At 44.3% G+C, this 8,407-nt stretch overlaps 1 pseudogene across 1 annotated transcript; it reads right to left on the bottom strand.

Annotated features, from left to right (window-relative positions):
* Positions 1-2,707: 2,707 nt before the first annotated feature.
* LOC308169869 lies at positions 2,708-4,638 on the bottom strand (annotated as a pseudogene). The gene is made up of 3 exons: positions 4,512-4,638; positions 3,450-3,932; positions 2,708-3,105 (listed from the first exon to the last, which is right to left on the bottom strand). The product of its transcript is annotated as an uncharacterized misc_RNA (transcript).
* Between the last annotated feature and the right edge of the window lie 3,769 nt (positions 4,639-8,407).

The following is an 8,407-nucleotide window of genomic DNA, read 5'->3' as shown; positions in this document are numbered from 1 at the left end:
ATAGTGTACATAGCCTTTATTTATGTAAACCAGCTCTTTTCCCTTCTTGTTTTTAGTTTTTTTCCTAGCACCAGGGGAGCCCCCCCTCCCAAATTTCGTTGTTTGGTACCTGTACTATATCAATGACAATAAAGACCATTCATTCATTCATTCATTCATAACACTGGCTTGTATTGTGCTACATAATATCGCTGTCCATCCCAGAGTCCCCCTCTCTGACATCCATGATCCCCCAAAGCCCCTTGCACCTGCTGATGATCTAGGCCCACCTATGGGTTTCCCTCTAAATGAGAGACTGAGTGGTGGTGCAATGCCAGATGCTATTGTCCGCAATTACTTTTGAAAGGTGATGACAGATGATGGACTACACATTTCTGCTGCTTGATCATAATAAATATGTAGGTGATAGGCATACTGTTTGCTTCACTTACTTATACTGTTTGCTAGGTGAAGCGATTCGAAGTACTATAACTCTGGGTGAGATTAGGCCACATGTAACGGCGCCGTAAACAAAGTTTCGTGACTCAAGTCACGTGACGTCCGGAACTCTATAGACTCATGCAGGTATTACGTCTTCCTCACTGTTTTGTTCTGAGCTCTCAGCTGTATTTTCCATGCAGTGTATTTTAATATACTGTGATCAACGTCAGGTGCTTTTCTCTAGGGTTTGGGCACAAGCCAACTGATTAGCCTATAGTACACATGGGTCATTGACGGATAAGACTTTTGAACAGGCCAATTTTTAAATACTAAAAATAAGGATATATTTGGCCATTGTTCAAACATTTGGAATGTAGTGTACATATACATTTATGCAAAAACTCAAAATTAAGAGATTTTAGTGTTTTTAAAGTTGAATTAATAGGACACAGCCTTACAAAAAGTCATTTGGGGCGACCGTAATTTATCTAAAAATTAATATATTTCCTCAACATTACTAATATTTTAACAAGTATCAGTAATTAAATAAACAGTTTAAGAAAGACAGGCTTGTGTGCCCTTTCATTTTTTGTGAACCACGATTTGACAAGTTTATTCTATAATGGCAGTGTCTCCCTTGTAATGCAGTTACAATACCAATTTTCGCTCTAAAACCCATAAAACTGATTTAAAATGTGTACAGATAATATCCACTTAAGCATGGTATACAGTTGATTAATATTTGAGCCAAAACTGATGGATATTCTATTTTGAATTTAGTACAGTTATTGCCAATCGTTGGTTACCCCACATGACAGATGGTCGCCCCAAATGATGAGAAAACTGCAGGCAGTTAAAAGTCTATTTGAAATGTACACAATACAGTTCAGACGAAAGAAAACTGAACAACGTTTTTATTACAATCTTTTCAAGTGGTCAAGTCAAAAATATTCTTCAATTCATTCAAATATCACAGAACTAAACAGTTTTAAAACGCGAAACGCATGGTATGTTACAAGCTTTGTCAGGAACATTCAAATATCACAAATGTTAAAAACATTAAACATTAACAAAAGTTAAAGTGCAGTGGACATTACATGCTTCAGGAACTTCTTCAAGAACAAACATTTCATAAATGTCCATTTTCATGTCCTTGTCATCTCATCTTTGGTTTTGTCAATCTATGAGAGAGAGAAGGAGGGTTGTCAACCACCAGTTCCTCTCCAATGGCGCAGGGCCCTGGGACTCCAAACACCTGGTCGACAGCTTCAGCCACTGAGTCCCATGGGAGCGTAGTTTTGTTTCAAAGAGGAGTTTGAATTCGTGATTTGTGCCTAATTTCAGCATTACTGCATGCTTAATGTTCTTTAGTTTGAAGTTCTGTTTGGTTTCACATTCATGTTCAATAATGTGCAAAATAAAAACAGAAAAGTCTGAAGATTTAGTTTGAAGTATTGCATTAGAAGGGAAAAGTATATCTTGCCCAAGCTTAGGACCTAAATCCCCAAAGGTAATCAATGTAATTTATTTACATGTACCACACCATCTCCGAAATCTCCTTACATTAGTACACCGGGACAGTTAATACAAGAGTTAACTTAAAATGTCTTTTTGAATAAAAAACTCTCAGAAACAGGTTTATCATATTTTCACATGATACAACAAGCCACTTAAAAGAACAAAACTGAACTGGCAAAGTGCCTTAAAATTTAAGCTGCTCTGTCACCAACTATACCCCATTAACCATCTGAGATCAGACGAAACAAATGGATGCATACGTTTTGCACGCATAAGTCTTTCTAGAAATGGTAAAATCCAATTATTAGTTTTCCTATGTGACAGTTATTATTTGGACTGGTTAGGGTGACAGGAAGATGACCCCTACATACAGTAATTCAGAACACAAACCCCTGGAAATACCTAAAGTACTGACCAAGCGTCAATCTTGTGCCCAGTGTCAAAGGATTATAGAAGTCCAGCACCAGGGGGAGGGGGGGGGCAGATAAGTCTTTGGAGGTGACAAGTCAAGATCGTGCTTGGTATCTGATGTAGCCTGATTATGACAAACACAATTAGTGAGGCGATGTAACTATAAGTTACAATCTTCAAACACGTTGTAGAGGCAACCGTCATTCAATCACGTTATACTAAGGTACATTTTCGATCAAAGCATTGACAACCTTAATTCACATCACTAAATGCATTTGTCCTAAAGGAGACCTCTGATACTAGGCACCATCTTGACTTCGGCTGCCTGTTACACCGTCACTTCAGCCCCCCTCTGTTGCTATAGCGCCGGTCGTCCATTGAGCTTGTCGTGCATGAGGTTCAGGGCTCCGCTGGCAAAGTCTCTGAGCACGTTCACAGTCTCTCTCTGGAGCTGCAGGGACTCACGCACAAACTCCTGCTGCGTCTCGGCCAGCTGCTGCACCGACTCAGACAGGAGCTCCAGGGAGCGCGACACCGTCTCCATCAGCACGTTGGTGGCGTGCTGCTCCTGCACGCTCAGAGAAGCACTCTGCAGCATACTGTCCCGTGCATTCTGAGCGTGCTGGTTCACCGGAGGAGGGGGAGGACCAGAGGAGGGGGAGGACCAGAGCAGGGTGGAGAGGGCGGGTGGTGGATGCCCATGGAAGGGCGATGAACACTGCTGCTTCCCTGGTGATTCTCTATGAGGCTGGACGACTGCTGAGAAGGGGGGAGCAGGTCATCCCCGTGGTCATCGTCCGAGGCTACAAACTGGGGTTCAGTGTCTTAAGAAAGAGGAGGTATAGTGGTCACTTTGTGTATATTACGTTCCTTCACCCTTTCACATTGAATTAGTTACGTACAAAAACATTTTTTATGTCCTTACCTTCAGTAGTGGGTATTTCATACTGCATTTCATAAGACAGCTGTGACGAATCTCCTGCAATAAATAGATACAATTAAACCAGACATAAAACCAGACAAGTAAAGATTTACTACAACTGACAGTATTTTTATTTAAACCCAGAGTTGTCCATTTCAAAGCACTTCAAAGAACTCACGAGATGTGCCACTATAGTTTGAATGAATTAGCATTGAATGGTCATCTTTGTGTTGCGACGGGAGCGGGGGCATCTGTCCAGGGCCAGGTATAGGCATCCCCATGGGAATGGGCATGCCCATGGAATGTGGGGGCGGTGGTGGCATTGAGGCCATGTCCATCCCTCCATTGGGGGAGCCATGGATTCCAGCCATGTCCTCCTCTTCCTCTTCTTCCTCCTCCTCGTCCTCCGGCCCTTCATCGTCGTCTCCTAGTGGGCACAATGTTCACTGTGGGGCTGAGGTCCCGTGACAGCCGCTGGACCCCCTTGTAGGCCGGCACCCCAGACCGCATGGCCGCCACCTTCCGCTTAGTGGCACACTTGAGGTTAGACCACTTCTTGATGATCTCGATGACCTCACGCTGCCACTCGCATTCACACGGGCGGTGATCTCGGCCCACTTGCGCTTCTTGATGTCTGTCGGCACGCCGCAGTTAAACTTGCCTGTGGAAATTACAGAGACACATACGAAACTGCCTGGTTCAGGTGGCAATAATATATATCCAATACCACAAGTGGCACAGTGCATATCCAACACATTCAATTTGTTATCGATCGACTTGGCTCAATTCTGACATAACACTTGCATGAGCCTAGAATGACAACCAAACAGTGATCGTAATTTTTGTTTGACTTTAAATCAAACATATCAGATCTGGGGACCTCGCATCCACCTGACATTTAAAAGCGTGCCATATGTCACCTGTGTTTGCATTTAATCATGTGTTAGTGTTTCACGTTACAGCCAGTCACAAGCCAAATCCAAATATAGCTGGTGTGGAAAGGCTTTGGTTACCATTCTGTCACCATTCAATGTGTTTAAATTTGGCTACAACAAACAAGGCCAAAGACCTCCTCATCCCTGTGGTTTCGCAGATCAGATAATAATGCTTCTTTTGTTTGGTTACACCCCCCCCCCCCCAAAGATCGTGACAGATACAAATAGGGATGGATCTTAGTGCAAGACATAATAAGTCAAGTGTCAGTATGGCACAGAGGGCTACGTGGAATAAGGGTACATACCCACAACAATGTGGCGGTTCTTCCTGACTTCATCCAAAAGTATATGGACCTCACTGAAGGTAAAACAGGCTTTTCTCTTTTCGAAGCGCGTGACACTGTCTTGGTTGAAAAGGTATGGGGTAGACATCTTCCACTCACTATGCCTTTCTCTGGCTTCAGTCTGCTTCTGGCTCCTGGCTGCAAGTTGTCAGAAATATGTGTTTTTAAGGGTTCGTAATATCATAATTAACCTTGCTGTACTGTATAGCGGACACATAATGGACTGTACTCAATATAATTTCCAAGGCTAAACATGATTTCCACTACCACTGTACTAGACAACACTAGAATCAACTGAGTTTCAACCATCAGTCATATGAACAATTATTGCCACTGTGACTGGAGGACACAGTAAAGGGTCAATAATTCTTTGTTTCATGGTTGAAATTCAATTGATTACTAGAAGTGTTGTGTTAGTACAATGGTAGTACAAATATGTTGTGTACAGTCCAGTTTACCAACTAACATGTCTGTAGAGAAGGACCAATTCAGCTGCCCGATTTGTCTGGATCTATAGAAGGATCCGGTGACCACCGCCTGTGGACACAGCTACTGTATGGGCTGTATTAAGGACTGCTGGGATCAAAATGATCAGAAGCATGTGTACAGCTGCCCCCAGGGCAGACAGATTAGATTAGATTACATTCACTTTATTGTCATTACATAGTATGCTACAAGAAAATGCAACGAAATTATTGTGCATCTAACCAGAAGTGCAACAAATAGCAATTATATTGCAGTGATAAGTAGCAGTATTTACAGCATCTATACAGTAAAGTGCAAATGGTAGCGTGATGTGCAATGACATACAATGGTGACTGGATGTATATGTGCAGTGGTATATATACATTGAGATTATATACAATGTGCAATTTTACAGGCTATGATACATATTATACATATATGATAAATATGTCGTATATACCGTAGTGGTAGTATACAAAAATACAAAAATACAGGGTGTGGGCTATGATACACAACTTATTGTGAGAGTCAACTTAAACCAGTGGTGTAGTCTACGTGATATGCAGGAGGGGGCACGCACACAGGCAATTACATTTTTACCAAGTCACTGACACTGAAGTCACTGACACTGTGGGGATGCGAAAATTGTCCCCATATGATAAAATCCACCATCCCCCCTGATTTTCTTTTACAACTTGAGTACTGAATATAAGTAATTCAAAAGATGTATTACTTGCAGTATTCTATTCAACAGGTAGAGGGTAAAATAGTGCCTACTCTTTTAACCCCGGAGAAGCGGCTGAGGGACTGCTGCATTGTGCCATGCTAGGGGCACTGTGTGTTAGGTCCCAAGTCTGTGACTGTTCCACACTATATTGACGAAGAACACTGCACTGCAGCCACTGACTGTCGTACCAGTTCAACCAGAACGACCACACATTCAATGTTGAGGCACATTTGCGTCGATCTCAGCTCTACATTTAATCTTGTTCAAAACTCAAAATTGATAGAATTCCTACTTTGTGTATAGACTGTTGGCAAAATGGGAGCAGCTAAAATGTTTGGAGAGGAGGACCAATTCAGATGCCCGATTTGTCTGGATCGATTGAAGGATCCGGTGACCCTTACCTGTGGACACAGCTACTGTATGGACCAGCTACTGTATGGACACAGCTACTCTGTATGGACCAGCTACTGTATGGACCAGCTAGTGTATGGACACAGCTACTGTATGGACACAGCTAGTGTATGGACACAGCTATTGTATGGACACAGCTACTGTATGGACACAGCTACTGTATGGACACAGCTAGTGTATGGACACAGCTACTGTATGGACCAGATAGTGTATGGACACAGCTAGTGTATGGACACAGCTAGTGTATGGACACAGCTACTGTATGGACACAGCTAGTGTATGGACACAGCTACTGTATGGACACAGCTAGTGTATGGACACAGCTACTGTATGGACCAGCTACTGTATGGACACAGCTAGTGTATGGACACAGCTACTGTATGGACCAGCTAGTGTATGGACACAGCTAGTGTATGGACACAGCTACTGTATAGCTAGTGTATGGACACAGCTACTGTATGGACACAACTAGTGTATGGACACAGCTACTGTATGGACACAGCTAGTGTATGGACACAGCTACTGTATGGACACAACTAGTGTATGGACACAGCTACTGTATGGACACAACTAGTGTATGGACACAGCCACTGTATGGACACAGCTAGTGTATGGACACAACTAGTGTATGGACACAGCTACTGTGTGGAGTCGTGGACACAGCTAGTGTATGGACACAGCTAGTGTATGGACACAGCTACTGTATGGACACAACTAGTGTATGGACACAGCTACTGTATGGACACAGCTAGTGTATGGACACAACTAGGGTATGGACACAGCTACTGTGTGGACACAGCTAGTGTATGGACACAGCTACTGTGTGGACTGGATCAATGGCTGCTGGGGTCAGGATGACCAGACGGGTGTCCACAGCCGCCCCAGCGTAGGGAGACTCTCCTCCTAAGGCCTGTTCTGAACAGAAACACCATGCTGGCTGAGTTAGTGGAGAGACTTTTGAATGAATGAATGAATGGACTTTATTGTCATTGCTACAGTACAGGTACCAAACAACGAAATTTAGGAGGGGTGGCTCCCCTGGTGTTAGGAAAGAAAAAAAAAAAACTTTTTAAAAAATCACAAGAAGGGAAGGAGCTGGTTTACATAAATAAAGGCTATGTACACAATCCCCTGTACTATACTGTACAGATAGACGACTAGGGTTGTCATATTGCACAATAGTATTGTTTCACGTTATTTAAAGTGTCACAGTTTGCAGGCTTGAAATGTACATGTTTGTGCCTCAGCACTACACCTGATTTTTTCAGTCCAGCAGCTGCCATACAATCCGTCCAGACTGTCCAGGGCCCAGAACTTAGGTCTTTGCTGTGTTCAGGGCCTGGACGGCCCTGTGGTAGAAGCTGTTCTTCAGTCTGTTTGTCTTAGCGGCCAGGGTCCTGAATCACCTTTTCGAGGGCAGCCTGGTAAAGTGTACGTGCCCAGGGTGGGTCGGGTCCCTGGAGATCTTGGAGGCCTTCCTGAGACAGCGTGTGTTGTACAGCTCTTCCAGAGAGGGGAGGGGGGCGCCGGTGATCTTCTGTGCTGTTCTCACGACTCTCTGTAGCGCATTTCTCTCCGCTGTTGTGCAGCTGGAGAACCAGTTACAGATGCCGTAGGTGAGGATGCTCTCCACTGCGCCGCGGTAAAAGGTCACCAGTATCTCTTGCTTGCTGTGTTCCTTCCTGAGGCATCTCAGGGTGTATAGCCGCTGTTGTGCCCTCTTGATGGTGCCTTTTGTGTTGTCCTTCCAGGTCAGGTCATCCCGCATGTGATGTCCCAGGAATCGGAGGGTTGAGACTCTCTCCACGCTCTCTCCGTCGATGAGCAGGGGCTGGATCTCGGACTTTTTCCTCCTGAAGTCTACGATGATTTCCTGGGTCTTTGACTTGTTCAGCAGCAGGTTGTTAACCTTGCACAGCTTGCTCAGTTGCTCTACCTCATCCCTGTACGCCGCCTCGTCCCCCCCCGAGATACATCCCACCACGGTGGTGTCGTCTGCAAACTTTACGATGGAGTTGCTGGGGTGGACGGGGGTGAAGTCGTAGGTGTAGAGGTTGTAGAGGATGGGGCTTAGCACGCAGCCCTGGGGGGACCCAGTGCTGAGGCTGAGGGCTGTGGAGGTGTGGGGGCCCACCCGCACCCTCTGGGGGCGGTCGGTCAGTATTTAAGAGATTATTTAAGAGATACTTATTTAAGAGATACTTGTTCTCTCCAGCGTTATGATGGAATGGGGAAAGTTATTGATTGTGACATT

This window comes from Nansenia antarctica (assembly GCF_963989245.1).
Source record: "Nansenia antarctica genome assembly, chromosome: 14".
In the NCBI taxonomy this organism is placed as follows: domain Eukaryota; kingdom Metazoa; phylum Chordata; class Actinopteri; order Argentiniformes; family Microstomatidae; genus Nansenia; species Nansenia antarctica.
This window is presented reverse-complemented; position numbering and strand designations above follow the sequence as displayed.